This window comes from Carassius gibelio, chromosome A4 (assembly GCF_023724105.1).
Source record: "Carassius gibelio isolate Cgi1373 ecotype wild population from Czech Republic chromosome A4, carGib1.2-hapl.c, whole genome shotgun sequence".
NCBI classification, from domain to species: Eukaryota; Metazoa; Chordata; class Actinopteri; order Cypriniformes; family Cyprinidae; genus Carassius; species Carassius gibelio.
The window spans coordinates 34001395-34022751 of record NC_068374.1 but is presented as its reverse complement, the minus strand read 5'-3'; the positions used below and the strand labels follow the sequence as shown (position 1 = coordinate 34022751).

The 21357-nt window shown below is 36.6% G+C and overlaps 1 long non-coding RNA gene across 2 annotated transcripts in view; it reads right to left on the bottom strand.

Moving 5' to 3' along the window:
- LOC127978898 (uncharacterized) overlaps positions 1-21357 on the bottom strand; it is a 71843-nt gene that overhangs the window by 9811 nt on the left and 40675 nt on the right. Inside the window, exon 3 of one of the 2 annotated variants that reach the window (XR_008158667.1) lies at positions 3165-3739. The exons of the other annotated variant lie outside the window; for it this stretch is intronic. This is a non-coding gene — a long non-coding RNA (uncharacterized LOC127978898). Of the gene's footprint in view, positions 1-3164; positions 3740-21357 lie in introns of those variants that run through there. 2 annotated transcript variants of the gene reach the window in all.

Genomic DNA, 21357 nt, shown 5'->3' with positions numbered 1-21357 from the left:
TGCACTTTTGACTGAAAGAGGAACATCAATGGAATAAAACATGCAAGACTTGATTTTATCTTTTGGGAACTGGGTGAAATGTGAAAAGTGAACATTACAAAAAACAATGGAGATATGTTGGAGTAAACGATTCAATGTTTCACTTGTTCATTTATGAATAAATCAGTGTCTTTGAACGAATTGGTCAAAAATCTCCTGTATAAATTTGTTTAATTTCTAAATGAATCTGTTTTATGAACAGATCAGTTGAACGAATGATTCAATGACTCATAAAGATCATCTGTTTCATTCCTAAATGAATCAGTGTTTTTGAACAAATTGGTTGAATGAATGATTCAAAAGATTCACTTGATTCATTCCTCAGTGAATGATTGTCTTTGAATGAATTGGTTAAGTTAATGAGTCAATGACTCAGTTACATACAATACATGTTGCTTGTTTGATTTCTGAATGAATCCCTGTTTCTGAACAAATTGTTTGAATGAATGATTGAAAAGATTCAATAATAAAGTAATTTGATTAACTCCCGAAAGAATCATTGTCTTTGAAAAGATTAGATAAATGAAAAAATGACTTGATCGATTCCTGAAGAAATCAGGTAGTTTTTTTAAAACTCAGATGAATGAATGTTGGACAAATTAATAAATGATTCATATTTACACTCACTTCTTTCATTCCTGAATGAATCAATTAAATATTAATTGACTCTCTAATAAAGTAATTTGATTCATTCCTTTATTACATTTGGTTAATTAGCAGACACTTTTATGCAAAGCAACTTACAAATGAGGATGTGTTTTTGAGTGAACTGGATGAATTAATGATTCAATGGCCCACTCATAAATTCAATCACTTGATTCATTCCTGAATGAATCAATGTTTGTGAATGAATTGAATAAATGAATGATTCAATGACTCACTCTCTCGCTGGTTTTGATTGCTTCAATTGTCCTCATCTGTAAGTCGCTCTGGATAAAATCATCTTGACTTTAACTCAGACAACTCTAGAAAGACTAAACCTGTAATAAATGTATGGCAAGTTGCTTTGCATAAAGCATCTGCTAAATGACTCCTTTATGTTGAATGCAGAGGTTCATGAAGCACTTATGCCTTTATAAATCTCTTCAGAAATCAACCAATGCAAACTCAAGCACATCTCCTGCACTGTGGTACTTCAGCTTGTGTAGTAGCAGTTTGGGCTTCTTAAGGGCATCATAGATTCGGTCATTCAGGAATTGAAGAACGGTGCACCTGGGAAAGATTACATGGTGCTCAATGTTGAGTAGCGCTCATCCCTGATGAAGCCGTTTTGCAGCGGTTTGTGCTGAGTTATGGCCGTTTGTAGAGTCGGAGGGTAAATATGACTTAGTGCTCCTGCGTCTGCTTTCGGCCCCATGGCATCACGCTGGCATTTGCCCACTGACTCTTTGGCTGTTAGCATTCTAGATCTTATTAGCATGTATTGACCCTCTTTTGCTCAGAGGGATGGAGTCAAATCACGCCATGCATGCAGATGGAGAAGTTAGCTATGCTGGATTGGTTTTAAAGTTGTATGTCACTGCGGATTTCCAAAATAGCAACCATTTCGGACCCCAAACAGTTCTTAACTAGATTTTTACATTTTCTGAAGTAAAAATGAGTGGAGTTTGCCCATGCAAAACAAGCCAACACAATGCGATACAATGCTTATTAGTGGCGAGGCTCAAGTATAATCTATGGCCATCTGCAATCACAAAAGCTTGCAAAATGAGTACATGAGACAACCTTTTCACTAGTTATACTGTCCATTGACACATCTGACCAGTGATGCATCACTGCAGAACGTGTGAACTGGTATCAGGAGGATTATTTGTCAAGAAATGCATCCTATACTCACTTACACAATCCCCACAAGAATAATTGTGTAAGATCTCCAACAATTAGGAAATCTTGACCTTTGAGTCAAATACTACTTTTAATTTTTACTATTACTACTACTTTTAATCAGCAAGAATGCATAAAATATCAATCAAAAATGAGAGTGAAAACATTTATGATGTTATAATATAACATTACAAAAAAAAATCCTGAAATTAAAAAAAAAAATGGTTCATGGTTAAAAAAAAAAAAAAAAAAGAATTGTCAAAATTAATCTTTGATCACAGAAATACATTTAATTTGACTTTATTTAAAAATAGAAAACAGTTCTACGAATTTGAAATAATATTTCACAATAATACTGTATTTTTACTATATTTTTTATTAAATAAATGCATTTAAAAATATCTTACTGACCCCAACTTTTGAACATACTGAAGTATCGAATGATTATGATTCCATGCAATTTACACAGTATCCTCAGGCACTTTAAATTAACCTCAACATCTCCTCCAACATTTATAAATGCAACTAATGGACCAGAACAAATACGTGAACATCAGACATGTTGAAATGATGTCATGTGACTCCTGTTCTGCAGTCCAGACTGGCTTGTGTAAAAGATGAGTCAGTCTGCCCTTCTGCTCTGGAGTCTCTCATCTAATCAGTATCAAGTGCTGCATATGCAATTTACTCTGAAGCATTGCAATTTAGGGGGATTTGAGTTAATGAATCCCCTTTCGGAGACTAATTTTTCCATCTGAACCTGTGGCACTGCATTTATCCACATAAGAGTGCTAAACTTGACCAGGCAGTCCACTGGGACAAGTTAAGAGTAGTTTACTTTCACTGTAGTGGTGGACTACAGGAGATGTTTTGAGATTATGAAGTTGCAGAGAAGTGTGCTATCTCTTTTCTAATTAGTTTATGACTACCTTTAACTACCCCCCTTTTTTGTTTGTTTTAAAAACAATTATGCAAATATTAAGTGAACATTTCATTTGATCATTTTCAAACAACGTTACATTTAGATGTTCTCCGATCTTTCTGAAACAAATAGTAACATTTACAAAAACATTAGATGAACATCCTTCTAAAACGTTTAAGGAAATAAATTTCATCGGTGATATATAAATGATGTATTTGTGCTAAGGTTTTGAGAATATTATTAAAGACCAGATTGAATGAACATTCTATTAATGTTGTTTCAGCGTTCTCTAAACATTCAGAACGACCATGTTTTAAAAAAACAGTTAAGCAAACGTTACGTGAACATTCCATTTTATAATTCTGCACACATTAGCAATGATACATTTGAATGTTCCCCAAACATTCTGAAACAAATAAAAGTAACATTTAAAAAGCATTAGACTAATGTCCAACTGAAAACTAAACAACCTTCCATGAGCGATGTGTAAATAATGTTTTTGTGCTAAGGTTTCGAGAACATTATTGACAACCGGATAACTTTCAGATATGTTCTATAGCATCATGTTTGTTCATAACTTGTCTTTGAGAGAACCCTGACAGAACTTTTTTAAGAATGCAAATGCAGTAATGCAAACTAGCAAAAACATATTCTGGATGTTTGGCTATCGACTGCATCTGAGAGGTGGCTCACAGCAAGGGAAAGCATAATCAGCTCCTCGACTGTCTGTGCTTGTGTGTGTGAGCGTGTGCATGGTTATCAACCCTTCCCATCTCTCCCCGGGACACTGCCGTATCTTCACAGAATAGCTTCTCATTCAGTGACCGTTGCATGATGACCGATGAGCACAGGAGTGGGTCTCAGAGCAGATTGTGTCCCCGCTGCCCTGTTGTTGGGGTCAGGCCACGTCTGTCCCATAGCTGCACGATCCTCACACCTCACAGGTCAAAGCCTCTTTGAGTAATGCCAAAATACAGCTCCCAGCGGGAGAGAAACTCAACTGGTTAGTGGATTTAGTTCAAACGTTCGGCATGCTTTATCTTCCTTTAGTTATTAACACATGCAAGTCATCACAGCTCATCCAAAAAATGAAAACTGTTATTATTTTTGACAGGTTCTGTTAATAATTGAATAGTACTAAATGAGATGTAATACAAATAAACAAATAATTTACCACAAAAAACTATATATATATATATATATATATATATATATATATATATATATATATATATATATATATATATATATATATATATATTATTTTTAAAAACTTTATAATTAATATTATTAAACACTAAAAAGTAATATAAAGTAAAAAAAATGTGTGTATATATATATATATATATATATATATATATATATATATATATATATATTTGTCAAATTTTGTCATTTATTTTTTAGATAAATTTATTAAGCCACATAATATTCAGAAAAGATTTAAATGGACTAAAATGAAACAGTTTACCACCAAAATGTACAAACCTTGTTATTCTTTTCATTTCTTTTTAATTCTGTCATTTATTTTATACAGTAGATTAATTTTATTATGCAACAAAAAGTATTTAACAAAGTGTATATAGATTCAAATATACTGAAATTAAATGAATAGTTTACCACAAAAAATAAAAATACTATGATTTTTTTTTAAAGGTTCTGTCATCAATCTTATAGATACATTTTATTAAGCAGCCCCCCCCCCCCCCCCTCAAAAAAAAAAACTAAAATCAAATAAATAGTTTCAAATAAATAAAATAAATCTGTACACAATTTAATAAAAAGAACGGACAAAACAATAACCATGCTCCAAAAAAAGGAACAAATTTATTTTCCTTGATAATGGAAATTATAATTTATATGATAACTTTATGTGAGGAATATATTGAAATTTAGGCTGTCTTCAGAGCTATAGTTTTGAAATGTCATCAGCATTTATTACAATATGACACATCAGTGGGTATTGGTTGAGAGAGCAGTGACATTCGATGTAATTGTCTGTGAACAATGACTTACATTTTGTTCTCTTTCTCACACGAAGCATCACATGGCTTCAAATGACTTTGAATAGAGTGCACATGCATATGGACTACATTTAAGATACTTTTACTCTGCTTTTTGTGATTTTAGCTCGAAAGCATTCACCCTCATTCATTCATATGGAAAAAGGACCCAAGACGTGCAAATTGACTTTGTGCTTCACAGAAGAAAGAATGTCATATGGGTTTGAAATGACATTATCATTTTCATATTTGGGTGAACTATGCCTTTAAAAACGTGCCCTGGAGAAAGTTAGCACATATATCCAGTGTTGATGATGATACCTTCATACTATAAAACAGCATAAAAGCCTTTTATTTTGGTTTGAGCCATAATAAGTGAGGTCAGACCTCCAAACGGTCTTTAAAAGTCTTTCTATCCGGTTGCTTTGATTGTCAAGAGTTAAGTGAAAATGAGAGGCTGTTATGTCAGACAAGAGATCAGGTGACATCCACACTGTCAAAGCAGCAGTTATTAGCCGCTCTCACATGATGCTCTTTGCCGTTGAAACGGCAGAAAAGGACATCACTGATTTAATTTGCTTATAAAAGACACGGTGTCTGCTCCAGATGGCTATTTATAAGTCCAGGTCACAGGAGATCTGTCTCCTTTTGTCTCTGAATCTGTTCGCCAACATATTTGTTTCTTCGTTTCTGCATTTTAAAAGCCAAAAGCTTGACCTTGAACATAAGAGCGAAATATTATTTTAATGTCAAAACCCTTTGAGGATGAAATTGAGCTTGTATACGCTTTCATGACCTTTGAGCTCAGTTTGGTGCATGTTTTTGGGAGATGCGCAGCAGGTATCAAAAAGAAACCGGTCCGCCTTTAAGTCTTGGCTTCCAGGTGGGTTTACCTCTTCTCCTTTTGAGAGGTTCAAAGCTTCATTTGGCTCATGCGGTTCAGTTGGAAATGTTCACTTAGATTACTGCTCACTCTCAAAGTTAGCTGGTTACCTTCGGCCTGAAATATTAATCCAGGCGAGGACACTGTTGCAGGTGACTTTGTAAATGCCACAAGGCTCATATCTGCTAATCAGTTGAAGTTCACACAGGCCGGCGCGCTCACATCTGTGGACGTGGTTTCTAAATCTGAGGTGACGTTTAGCTAACAGCGCAGGCCGTGCCCTCCATTACTCATGCATGCAAATCTCCTTGATGAAGTCGTTTCTGTTTATGTCTACATGTGTAGTCAGCTCTCACACAAATTAGCGCAACTGACTGGCCAGCTGTGTTTTCATGGTACTTTCTATTGGAACACCTTTAAGTGTGCTTCAAAGCAAAAGATGATGGTGACAAAATACGTACGCAGTTGTTCACTGTTCAACATCTGCTTCTTAACGAGGGGGTGAAATGCTCGTTTTCACTCAATATCATGTTAATCTTGAGTACCTATAGAGTAGTACTGCATCCTTCATAACTCCGAAAAGTCTTTAGTTTTATTATATTCATAACAGAAAGATAGTCTGTACTGATTTTTCCCGGAAAAACACGACCGACTGGAGGCGTGGCGTGTGGGCGGAGCTAAAGAATCACGAGCATGAGTAAGCTTTTGCGTTGAGAGCATGTGGAAGCTGTGACATTACCGTGAGGAAAAAACCATCATCCAAAACAAACCATGGCTAACAGTCAGATTCAGCCGTTTATTTATGATCCAGAATCAGATCCCGAGGCTGAAACTGAACGAGAGCAGCAGCAGCAACGACTCGCTCCGAGCGGGGCTCGAACCCGGGTCTCTGGCATGGGAGACAGACGCACTAACAAGGAGGCAGAGATATTTTAAGCAGTTTTACTCAACGCCTGCGGTTCCAACACACGATCGTGATCCTTTTTCGTTGGGACTGCATTATCCTTAAGAAATAAACGATACGCAAATCCGTCGTCAAACTGGCCCTTGTTTGTAAAACAAGCATCTTCGAAATGCAGGGAACAAACACAAACACTTGCACAACTCCGTTGATGCTCTGTAAAAATAAACTCCATCCACTGGTCCCTTAATGCTGTTTTTTTTGGTAATCTGTGCAGGGTTGTCTTGCCCTGGCAACCAAAAACACACTTCTTTTGTGACATTTCGCGACGCTCTCGCTCTGATCAGTGAAGTCTGTTGTGCTCTCAGTGTTCTGCTATACGGGAGTGCGCGCTCTTCCGGGAGAAGTGCCTCAGGACCCATATAAGTAAATTCCGCTCCATCTAACGTCACACAGAGCCATACTCGAAAAAAACTTTACGAAACTTGTGACAAACTGGAAGGAGTATTTTGGGAACATACAACGTACAACTTAATTTTTGAAACTTTGTCCATGTTTAGCATGGGAATCCAACTCTTTAACAGTGTAAAAAACTCTTTAAGAAACAGTTCAATGAAAATCCAGTCTTTATTTACTCAACTTTATCTCCTTCCGAACCCATATGCTGGCAAAAGGAGAAAACTGTAATGAGATTAACATATATTTATTTTATATTGCAAAGAAAATCATGAAAAATTAGAATAAAATAATAAATATAATAAATTTAATATTTAATAAAGTAAATATGTCATATATAATAATTTATAAAGAAAATATTATTATATAATTACAGTAAAGTCAGGGTATATATTCAGCATAACAAAGCTAATAAGTGCATTTTAAATGCAAAATAATTTATAATACATATTGTAATCTGTTTTTTTAATATACAACAGTTAATATACAGTACATTAAAATACCTATTAATATGAACCTTTTTTATGCATTATGCAATTATTATTATAATTTCTTTGTGTGTGTGTTTTTAAAGCATTATATTGTAAGGGTTTAACAAACATTATAATGTATTATGACTACAATTCTTTTCGAGGATATACAGCTGATAATAAGGTGCATTATATACACAAAGTCCCCTGAATGTGCTACCAAACCGCGATACACAGCGGCCACAGCAGCTCTCTTGTCTTTGCTTCACAACACACAGAATTAACTGCAGGTGTTTGTGTATTTACACCCAACCAGCCGGTTAATTGATTAACCCAAGCGCTAAAGAAGATCTTTTGAGCTGTATCAAGAGCTCAGCTCTCAAACACACACACACACTCCTCCATCACATTAATATACAAACAACACAATCAGAAATCTATTACCCTAACACTTCTGTTTTTTTAAATGGTTAATTGTTTAACTGAGAGGGTTGGTTTGGTTTGGTAGGAGTCAGTAACTAATGACTATAAATATTGATTCTGAGCCTAAAACACCTTAATGACCTGCTGATTGCTGGTTTGTCCCCTGAGACCTGCACAACCGTAAGATAACCCACCGTGCTTATCAGCATCGACATATGGCCCTCCGTACGCCTCTATCTTCTTCTGAAGTGCTTGGGTTAGTGTTTAGGGTGTTAAGAATTACTGGCAATCACGTCAGGCATCTTTTAGTTTTTCCATTTGATTACATTTAGCATTTTTAGTTATAACACCAGTAAGTGTTGCTACAACCTCAGGGCATTGTCAAAGCAACTACTATAAAGTTTCATGTAAATATGAATAAAGTAATGCCGAAATATAGTATCACTTCCTTTTAGGCATCTGCAACCAAAACCAAAATTTGGTTTCTGGAGAATAGTGCTGAATACAAAAATGTCAATTGCTGCAGTCCGTAAGTATTCATGAGAAGATGATCTGCACCAATTTTGGTGAAGATTGGAAAAACGTAGCACAAATAGAAGCAAAAAAAAGTGCGAAATGGCTTAAAAAAATGGTAAATCTGGATATTCTGCAGTCCTCCAGAAATACATGAATTGAAAGAAATTGACTTTCGGGAAAGTTATGCTAAATTCCTGCATTTTGTCAGGCTTGTTTTATGCCTTTTGGCCAATTGGCAGTATGGTTATTATATCAGGTACTGCAAAGTTAGATTAACTTCCAGTTTGGTGTCCTCTTGGTCCCATTTGACGATTCATGATTTTATGATTGATCCCAATTTTGGGAAGGCCCAAATAAAGCTGTAAGAATCAAAACAAAAATGCATTTCAAAGAAACTTAAAATGCTGAAAGGAAAGCTGCCCTTGAAATATTAGTATTATACTTTGTAGAACCCAACTTGGCCCCTGAATATATATTTCCATAACCTCCCTTTTGACCACCGACCCCCTGGCCTCTCGGTCCTCTGAAACCATTAATTTCCTGTAAGTGAGCTATCATTGCTTGTAAACTTGGAGGCCTCTGAACTACAGCCAGCTGCAATGTCTACATTCACTGTCATCAACAACCAGTAAATACTCCAAATTTCACATTTCTTTTACTCCGTAATCAAGCTTCCATCGGGACATGCAAATTAAAAGCACCATCATCCGAGCACTGGATTCAGTGTCAAACAGCTGGCGGATTAAATGCTTTATAAAACTCAGAAGGTGTTTGTTAATGAATGTTCCGAGTCGCTGGAGAAATACTGCTGGTTCTTCACATCCTTGGGCGAGTCAATGATTTCTGTGTTGTATATTGATTCTCCGGCCTCAAACTCCACGTCAGCATGGCCTGTAGGTATGAAGCCAACCCTCGCTGAACACACAACTCATTGTCCTTTTACTGAGTCTACAGACGCATTCACACAGTTGCTGTTGCTGCAAATAAAATAGTAATGGTGCAAGAAACTGAAATGCTGCAGCCACAAAACTGTACATCACAGAAATCAGGATATTTCTTGCTCTTTAAAACTAATCATTTCAATTTATTGATCATTTCAATTATATTATTAATTGAATTGATCAATACAGTACATGTATTAACTGAATTTAATATACATTTATACAACTACATTTTTGAAGTGTTTTTCCATGCAAACTCTCCACTATGATTTTAGAGCATTATAAAATGTTGCTGATGAATTTTGATTGATTGTTGCTAAATGGTTTCAATCGAATTCAATTAAAAAATGTGATTGCTTTTTGAAAACTATTAGCACAAACTTCCTCAACAAGCCTCATGATTTGAGGCATCATTCATGCGTACTGCACAAATTAACTTTGTTGAAGTATAGTCCTAGCTAAGCAAGCAGTGCTAACTGTTTTGAGTGCATAAAACCTTGACTAACATTTTAAGTGGACTTCAAGGATAAACAAAATGCTACAAATGTTAAAAAATGGGTCCCTTTAACTAAGAAATCAGATCAACTACAGTATATAATCATGACACCACTGATCTAAAAGATAAAAGATGTTCTTTAAAACAGAACCACAAGGGCTTTTTCTTGTTTTGACAACCATTTTTAGCTCATGACATTAAAATATAAAAAACAAGATGCATCAGCCACTTCCTGAAGCTTTTCATGGGAAGATCTCTTGTTTGTGAATTGCTGAAGGCTGAATGCTCTGAGTGGGAGGAGTCTATCTGTCTGTCAGTAATGGGGGCGGGGCCTAGTGTTGTTCTCACAGAGATATGACACGCTCTCAGCTATCAGAGGTCACCATCTGGTCACTTTTTCCCACAAGAAGATGGGAGTGGGTCTTATTTTGCTGGAGTGATTGAAAGTATTGCCCTTTATCTACAGTTTGCTGCACAAGATGATTGTGAAATGTGTGTGGGTGTGTATTTCATCACACACACTCCTGGATAAGGAAGGTGTTTCTAGTTTCACACCACTGGTTTTCAAATAGTAGGATGTGAATCCAAAATTGATTTCAGATCTGTTCTGTTGGGGGGGGGGGGGTATTGAATTAATATTAAATTAATAATATAATATCTTGAATGGCATAAAATTTTGTCTTCACATGACTGGATAACCATCGTACAGTAAAAATAAATGAAGTGACCTTGAGTAAAGATATTTGTACTACTGAGTCACCATTTGCTCCTATGTCAAGTGTCAAATCTAGTTCCTGAAGTGAAACCAGTTGAGAAACATTACTTTCAACATATAAACTAATATGCATTTCCAAGGTCTCATGTGCAAGGTGTGCATATGCCTGTGAGCGCATGCTGGTGTTTATGCATAAGCCGTTTTTATGGCAATGAAGGGTGTTTTTCTCACTCTTTCTTTCATACCAGCACTGCAACAGAGGTGATGCATTAAATATGTGCAGTGGGGTGGGCTGTTTGTTCAAACAATCACACCATCGCCCCAAACCACACAGAGCTCCTGGTGTTTTAGGCATGACGGACGCAACCACCTTCTTCTGAGACCTGGGTTTTAGGCAAAACTGGAATAACTGCATGAAGCAACAATGGATCTGAACAACAGATGGCTGTGTTTGTAAATGGTTGTGTATTGAGCATGTGTGCCGCATTTGTTTACACATTAAAGGGATAGATCAATCCAAAGTAATCATTCTCTCATGAGTTCTGAGCAATGAAAACATTTGAGCAATAATTTGTATAAAATAAAATAAATGTTTTAAAATTTTAATTTAAATATATTTTTGAAAAATAATCATCCTTTTTGGTCACACTTTATTTTAGGGTCCAATTCTCACTATTAACTAACCATTAACTATGACTTTTGCCTCAATTAACTCCTTATTTGCTGCTTATTAATAGTTTATAAGGTAGTTGTTAAGTTTAGGGTATTGGGTTATGGATGTCATGCATTATATGTACTTTATAAGCACTAATAAACAGCTAATATGTTAATAATAGACATGCTAATAAGCAACTACTTATTAGTGTGAATTGGACCCTATACTAAAGTGTTACCAAATTTTTTTAATTGAATGAAAAATATATATTTTTAAAAGTTAATTAATTTTTTTTAAAGAAATATAAATAAACAAATGCATTTTGGAGGGCATTACACAATGCTTCTCAGTGCATTGCAATGCAACATTCAATGCAACATTCATACACATGAGCATCATGCATCTCCTTCAGAGTTTAGTGTTGCATGGTTAAAATACAAAAATAGGACTCCATTACAGTGCTCTAATAGATCTCCGGTCCCTTCCAGAAGTATGTGGTTTACACATCATCTGTGCATTTGGTTCATTGTCTTCTCGCACGTTCCTCCCATCCAAACTGTGAATCTGTAAATGTTATGGTTAAGTGAGTATTTGTGAGTGGAGGAACACCATGTAAGGACACATCCACCACTTCATGGTCAAACATACACACACACTCGCCGCTTGTGTAAACAATTACAGACAAGATCTGAAGAGAAAAATACTTTCTGACATGCATTCAAGACCTTGGAAATGGGTTTGGGGGTAAATGGAGACTATAGTTTGGTAGTCACTTCAGTCTCAAACGCTCATTTATCAAGTTCAAAAGTTGCTTTTTGTTCTCACAGGATTCTAAGAAAACACACACCGATTTTAATTTTCCATCTTCAGCTCATCTAATGCATTCAGTCTGCTGCATATTAGCATTAAGCCGCCACATATGTGGTGGAGGTGGAAGAGGTTTCTGTTTCAATCACTGAATGCTAACATTGTAAATCTCTGATAAATGACTCATGCCTTAAAGCACTGAGAATGATATGCCAGTCTGGATTTGTGTGTCTTTTCATGTATTTTCACATCGGAAAACACTACCAGCACATTTAAAGCCACTACAGTATCTAATATTAGCCAACATTAAGTTGATGGTGTAGAATACAATAGAATACAAAAAAACAACAACAATCTTGTTTGCTGTGACTCCTTTTTCGGATGTGACAGCGACTTGGTTCTTGAATCAAGATTGTGTGTCTTTTCACTGAGAATTGTGCAAGTACAGAGTTTAATTATATCAATATGAAATGACCTTCACATGTGATGTATTTCACAGTGAAACAGGATATACAAAGAAATAAAGAGAAAAATGTGTATCATAAAAAGGGTTTCTAAGAGGGATTTGTGACATCAAATTATGAGTATTAACATAACATCACATTCAGGAACAGGGTAATACTGAGGTACTTTTGAAAAAAGTGGGTCATCTTGTAAAATTATGCTAAAAATAACACAAAACAGGAAAAAAAAGGCACTGTGGTGCTTCAGAAAAATTATAAAACCTGTCTTTTTCTTCAGGTTTGTAAAACCCAGAAAAACAGTATTTAAAAAAAAAAAAATTAAGTTCATTTTTAGGGAAATAATTAAGATGATATTATTTTTTATGACATTTAAGAACATTTTCATTTATTATAAGGTTAAAATTAATAGGCAGCGGCAATTTACACTAAGTGATAATAGCATATTTTCTCAGCAATAGATGGTATTTACACTATGCAAATGCATTTTACTACTATATTGCAAATAGTGGCAATTATCTGCACCTCAGTATGTACCAACATTGTAAAACTGTATTATACAAACTGTAAAAAACTGTACAATATGAACTTGTATTAAGTACAATATTAAGTGTAAATTGTAATTTTAATTCAAATTATTAAATGAATGGCACCTTATTGGGATAATAAAAACCTCATTACACCTGTCCTAACCCTACCCGATACTTATATTTGAAACTTTTTGATTATATTCTTCATTTTCATTTAAAATAAATGCTTTTCTGATGTGATTTGAAATTTGAAAAGGGTTCAAAAACAGTTCGCCAAAAGGTGGCTTCCAACCCAGGTCGGTCGCGTCAAAATGAGCACATCATACGTTTTACATCTGCGCCACTGAAGCTAACGATTGTTGGTTGTCTTCTGCAGTTTTCACTATCCAAATCACACATTGGTGGGAAGAGTTAGTGTAAATAGCTTCAGACAACAAGGCAGGCTCCAAAACTGTAATACACTCCGAAATAAACAATGATATATTAATTAAATTGTAAAGTTTTTATTTTGTATTTTCATGTCATGATTCATCTGTGAACTTAAAATTTAATAATGCATCACCAATCACCGGTGAAAATACAGCCGTGTGTGTGAGTGTGTCAGCATTGTTTAATTAAAGCCTCACCTGACATCCACACACACCTGACAATGACATCCTAGAGCCGTTTATCCCCCAGCACAATGACTGTTTAATGGGACACGTCACGCATTCAGCATAAACCTGCCCTGCAGAGTCACAGTCATACAAACAGTTATTGTGTTGAGAGGAAGCTCAGGTCAAGGGTTTCCTGGATGCTCATTAAGCAGGCTTCAGTTGTGTATCGGGTCAAGTCTGTGCTGAGATTCCGACAAGTGTGAATTTTCATTTTAATTCAACACATCTTCCAAATAAATCATGCGGCTGTCAGCCAAAATCAGCCTCTTGGAAAAATGGAAACGTAATATTACTGCACAGTGTTTAAATAATATTATTAATATTAGAAATACTAAAAATAATATTTTAAATTACAATACAAAGTTTAATTGTATTTTGATCAAATTAGTTGATTCAAATGGCACGCTGAGAACAGAGGAAGATTGAGGCTTTTCTCTTACACCCACACACATCGATTCAAGCTGGACTGATGGATTGTGGGAAGGTTCTCACCATTTCCTCTCTGATCACGCCTTTGCATTACGACCTCTATTCTGGGCGAGTGTGTGGGTGGGCGTCTGCCCTTGTCTCTGAAGTGATCTTCCTCTCTTGCCCCTCTATCTATACGTCTATCTCTGGCTTATCTCTGTTCTCCAGGGAAAGTCTTTTCGCTCCGTTTAGGGCGGCGTTATTCAGTAGGAGCCTTCAAATAGGACAACACCTGCTCATTAGACATTTGAAGGACTGATCGTCATGATATCACTAGGGGTTTAATTGGCTGTCACACTTGGTTTATGGCACAATCATGTGTAGTGTCCAGATACTTCATGGATGGACTGTGTCTCGTTGAGTGCTTGCAGTTTCATTGACAGGATGTAAAGTGATTGAATGCCATTATAAAATGGATACTTCCGACTGTAAAACCTGATTAAATGCAGTCTCTGCTGTGCATCGTGCATATGAACATCTGTAAAATATGGTAAAAGCACTGTAATGCATTTCAAAATTCTAATTTAAACTAAATTAATTGAAATTCAAAGAAATGTGTGTAACTTAAACACCAAGTATGTAAAGTTTTGAAAAATGATATTTAAAAAAATGGATGGATGGATAGAATGATGGATAGACAGAAAGTCAGATAGATAGACAGAATGATGGAACGAAAGGTGGATGGATGGACAAAAAGACAGACAGATATACAGAATGATAACAATAGGTGGATGGAGTGAGGGATGGATGACAGAATTATAGAATGATAGGTGAATGGATGGATGGATGGACGGAATGAATGAATGGATGACAATTATAGAACAGTAGGTGGATGGAAGGATGGATGAACAAATGGATGGATGGCAGAATGATGGAACGAAAGGTGGATGGATGGACAAATGGATGGATGACAGAATGATGGAACGAAAGGTGGATGGATGGACAAATGGATGGATGACAGAATGATGGAACGAAAGGTGGATGGATGGACAAATGGATGGATGACAGAATGATGGAACGAAAGGTGGATGGATGGACAAATGGATGGATGACAGAATGATGGAACGAAAGGTGGATGGATGAACAAATGGATGGATGGCAGAATGATGGAACGAAAGGTGGATGGATGGACAAATGGATGGATGACAGAATGATGGAACGAAAGGTGGATGGATGGACAAATGGATGGATGACAGAATGATGGAACGAAAGGTGGATGGATGGACAAATGGATGGATGACAGAATGATGGAACGAAAGGTGGATGGATGGACAAGTGGATGGATGACAGAATGATGGAACGAAAGGTGGATGGATGGACAAATGGATGGATGACAGAATGATGGAACAAAAGGTGGATGGATGGACAAATGGATGGATGACGGAATGATGGAACGAAAGGTGGATGGATAGACAAAAAGACAGACAGATATACAGAATGATAACAATAGGTGGATGGAGTGAGGGATGGATGACAGAATTATAGAATGATAGGTGAATGGATGGATGGACAAATGGATGGATGACAGAATGATGGAACAAAAGGTGGATGGATGGACAAATGGATAGATGACGGAATGATGGAACGAAAGGTAGATGGATAGACAAAAAGACAGACAGATATACAGAATGATAACAATAGGTGGATGGAGTGAGGGATGGATGACAGAATTATAGAATGATAGTTGAATGGAAGGATGGATGGACGGAATGAATGAATTGATGACAGAATTATAGAACAGTAGGTGGATGGAAGGATGGATGAACAAATGGATGGATGGCAGAATGATGGAACGAAAGGTGGATGGATGGACAAATGGATGGATGACAGAATGATGGAACGAAAGGTGGATGGATGGACAAATGGATGGATGACAGAATGATGGAACGAAAGGTGGATGGATGGACAAGTGGATGGATGACAGAATGATGGAACGAAAGGTGGATGGATGGACAAATGGATGGATGACAGAATGATGGAACGAAAGGTGGATGGATGGACAAATGGATGGATGACGGAATGATGGAACGAAAGGTGGATGGATAGACAAAAAGACAGACAGATATACAGAATGATAACAATAGGTGGATGGAGTGAGGGATGGATGACAGAATTATAGAATGATAGTTGAATGGATGGATGGATGGACGGAATGAATGAATGGATGACAATTATAGAACAGTAGGTGGATGGAAGGATGGATGAACAAATGGATGGATGGCAGAATGATGGAACGAAAGGTGGATGGATGGACAAATGGATGGATGACAGAATGATGGAACGAAAGGTGGATGGATGGACAAATGGATGGATGACAGAATGATGGAACGAAAGGTGGATGGATGGACAAATGGATGGATGACAGAATGATGGAACGAAAGGTGGATGGATGGACAAATGGATGGATGACAGAATGATGGAACAAAAGGTGGATGGATGGACAAATGGATGGATGACGGAATGATGGAACGAAAGGTGGATGGATAGACAAAAAGACAGACAGATATACAGAATGATAACAATAGGTGGATGGAGTGAGGGATGGATGACAGAATTATAGAATGATAGTTGAATGGATGGATGGATGGACGGAATGAATGAATGAATGGATGACAATTATAGAACAGTAGGTGGATGGAAGGATGGATGAACAAATGGATGGATGGCAGAATGATGGAATGATAGGTGGATAGATGATAGAACAATACATTGATGGACGGAATGAAAGGAGAATGGATAGAATAATGGATGGGTGGATGGATGGATGGATCACATCAGCTCAAATGATGGCACTAACACATATAAACAGCCGAATGGGTCTGAAAGTGACCGGCTCTGTCTGTCGGGTCACAGGAGGTCAGAGTTCATATACTGCAGATGATCCCCATCAGGTGGCCCGTGCCCCGAGTGGGTCATTTATTGGGCTGAACCGCACAAACCCGCCTTATCTGGCAGACGGCCGAGGAGCTTGACAGTAACAGTCTAATCTTAATCAATAGCCATTGATTTCCCACTTATCTCAGCCACAGATGGGTCGATGCAGAATGCCATAATAGAGGCTGGCTCGCGAATTACGCGCTACTTCAGAATCCGCGCCATTGCACTCTGCTCCCATTTCATTCCCAGTCGAGGGACTGCTAATTGAATGTTTTCATCTTTGTTCGGATTGAAGCACAAGACATCGATAACACGCTGAGAATGGATTCTTATTTAGCATCAGATGATTGATTCAAAAGAGGAATTATGGGAGGAAGTCAATGGGACAATGATCCCATGTTAATGCCTCAATTTAGCTAGGAAAGGCTTATTTAAAGCTATTTTGTAATAGAGCATAACATTAATAAATAACAAGTGTCCGATGTTTTTAAGTCTACAAGGCACCGGGAGAAACAGCAGATTGTAGAAATGTTGGTTAATACCGAATGCTGGTCCTTTATTTATATCTGTTCCATCATCATCATTGTTTCTCCATCTGAAGACGGTCTAACACCAACAAGTGAATAGAAAAGGCATCAATTATTAAACTGACATAATTTTCACACAAACTTTCCATCTAGTTTGAGACTGTTGCTATCTAGACTACTTCTAATGCTGTTTCCATTAAAATATGCATAACTCCACATCAAGTTACGCCATCTAGATTACCTGGGTCATTTCTAGTATGCAGTACAATTACATACCCTTATTATATATTCCTGAATATTATATTAAACCTGCTATTTTAAGAGACGGAAATCATATTAGTTTGCTTTAACCACAATATCACAGTGAACTGAACACAAGTAGGAAATTATCTTCCAGTGCTGGGTATGTAATCTGGATTATGTAATAAAATTCCAAAAATTAAGTACTTGTAATTGGATTATTTAATACCGTAAAATACTTGTAACCAAATACAGTTACTTTACAGGTTCACTGTTCTCTAAAGTTGGTAAATGGTCACATGACATGCAAGTAAACAATTTTTTTTAGAAAGCGTTTTAGTTTGTTGTTATTTTAAACTGATTTATTTTTTTGTTTTATACTTTTATGATTTAATTAATTATAAGATTTTGATTAAACTTATGAACCCCCAGCCCAGTTTGGGAAACCTTGACATAATGGAATATTTAATGCACACAAATGGATTTCATTTGCTTCTCTTAGTGTTTTTATATCAGTATGGTGCAAAATTATCCTATTCAACTCAATATGATAAATGAGTAACCTAAAAGTAGTCTAAATTTATTACATAAAATGTGTAATTTAAAGGATTACATTACTACGTAAATGCAATTTTCATGTAATTTGGAATCAGTAACAGACTACAATATTTAAGCAATATCCCCAGCACTGTGTATATAATTTGGCACTGGATATAAAACTGTATTAACTGTAAAACCATTTTCTTGATTTGTGTAAAGTTATGGCCAGAGCATATTTCTAAAAAATGAAGTGTAGAACAGTAAAAGACTGCACTATGGTTTCGACTTGTACAGCACCTATTATCAAAGATCACTCAGTTCACATAAAGACTATCTTGGAAAGCCCTAGGCAGAGATTTCCAGTGATGCAGATCAGCTCCGTCTACTTGGACAGGGTAAGAACGAGATCTATTTCTTAAACAACATATTTCAAATCAGGAATAAAATCTGCTGTAGCTCAGACCATGCAGATCCAGCTCATGTGCATTCAAGTGTAAACAGGCAATATGACTTTCCACTATTAATTTTAATACACAAACGGCCTCCTCTACAATGTCTCTACTGTAACTCAAAGGGGAATCGAGGAAATCAACCAGATTGTGACTAGTTCATGCAAAGTGCATGAATAACCAGATTTTGTTACAGCACACAGATCAAAGAGAAGCTGGCCAGGGAACGGGAAAAGCCTTGATTAAAAGGACACCGGCAGAACTGCAGTTAATGGCATGAATTTAAATCACATTGTTACTAGAATCTGTCCATTTGCAGTCTAATGTCTTCAGCACAGATCTTTGAAATAAAAGAAGGAGTGAAGTCACGGACATCCTTTGATTAACAGACGGGTCTTTTAATGTGTGCCGGTAAATGCTAGTTAAGTTTTGCAAGTTAATGCATAAGTAAAATCTACAAATCCAGGTTATGATTAAATGCATTTTCAAAAGAAAAATGGTTCAATTTGGGGGCGAATTAAGAACAGCTTTTCTCCCCATCTATTCTTTACCCCTTTTTTTCAAAAGGAAAGAAATATCACATGAACAACTGTGTGACTCACAGGGGTGAGTGTATTTTTACTCCAGGGTAAATGTGTTTTACACATCTGCATGTAAGTCAGCTGAACCTAAGCGTCTGGACAGACTGTAGATAGTGTTTTCTGCGAAGAGCAATGCTGGTTTATCGCCAGTCTGCTGCATAAAAACCATTTAAATGGCTGCTGATGGATGCCAGTGTCTTGTGGTTATAAATAGCTCTAAGTGGTTATATGTACAGATGAACACTCTACACAGATTTTCCACAGTATATTGAGGAGAAATTAGGTCTACTTCAAATCTTAGCGAATCGCCACATGCACATGCTAACCAAAAACAAAAAAAAACAATAAGCTTAAATTATTTTGATTATTTACTTAAGACACACACACACACACATACACATACATAGATACATACATATATGTCGATATTTGTGTGTATTGTGTTAACATAGAACACATTTTTTCAATCCAATGCACTACTTTTCCATAGTTTTTCTATGTAAATGCGCAAGATGGATGTGTATTTGTATGTGTATGTGTAGTGTTTTATATTGCAGAACAGAAAATACTGAACATACATGGAGCATTAACTAAATACAAAACCAGGGTTTGCCTTAGTAAGAGAAAAAAAAAAAAAAGTTTCGGGCTGTTGGGTTGGCTTAAGTATAAAGTGTCAGCACACATTGTAGGACAAAGTGCTGCATTTTTAAGATGGTGTCAGGTTAAAAAAAAATGTAAACAAGCAGCACTGCTCATCAATGTCAGTTCCAAACCAGTGGACCAATCATTAGACCCCAGAGGCGGGGCAAGCATTGCAAGCATTCATTTACAGTATGAAAAGCTGTGCTTTAAAATAATAAATTAAAAAAACATTCTGGAATGCAGCATCTTGCATTTGTAGATGCAAAACCTTGTTCTGTGTGAATGGCTCCTCATCTTTGATGTATCATTGCTTGACATTTGACTCATCACTCACTCGACTGAATGAAAATCTATCGCTTCATTGCAATGCATTCTGGGCCTGATTTATCCATAGAGGATGCATGCATTGCATTTCAGCTTAATATTATCGGCTGTCCAAAAACGACCCTTGCATCAGAAGTGAGCCTAAAATGCCTATAATATCATATTTTTTTGTCAATATGGAGATCTTATTCAAATATGCCGTGCGAAGATGCACCACAGCAGCCATCATACGGCCTCAGAAGGACTTCATAAAGCTTTAATGGTGCTTTAATTATGCTTTTTCATCATTTTAGGAGCTAGACAGCACATGCCCTTATTCACCTTCAACGTAATGGCAGTATTTTAGTTATTGGGGTGAACTACTGGCTTTATATGTGCACACATTCAGGCCAGAAACCAGCGAAAAGGGTATTTAATTGTGCCAAATGAAGTCTAAATTACTCTCCGGATCATGATGTTCTCTTTCCCATTGTATAATAGGCCGCAGTGGCCACCCAACCGCAATGGAGATTAACACAATGAGCGTGACCTTATCAAAACGGTCAATGGTAACAAGCTGTGCTTGTCTACAGTTATTTGACCTGCTAAACTGCAACCAATGACTAACTCTCTTCAAAACAAATAGGATTTATGTCTTTATTTTGGCGAGTTCTCACATACAGCAACATATCTGGTAAGATCAGATGAAAATATCCCACTGTTTCACAAGAGAAAGTAAAAATGTGCCCAGGAAAAGCCAAAACACACGGACGGAAGAAGGTCAGCACAGAATCAAGGAGATTGATGGCACATTTATGAGAAAAAACCCTGTTCAGCCGCTGAAGGCTCGACTCTTTCATCACAAGATCAATTCTCTGTGACAAGGCCCATTGGATACGCGGGTTTATATAGAGTTGTTCAACTTTGAGATAACTTAGGTCATGAAAGGATTTTTGGGGAATTGCATAGCAAACCTGAGAATGTCAGGCTTGGAGAAAGTGTCATTTCACCTTAGCGGACGATAAATTAAGA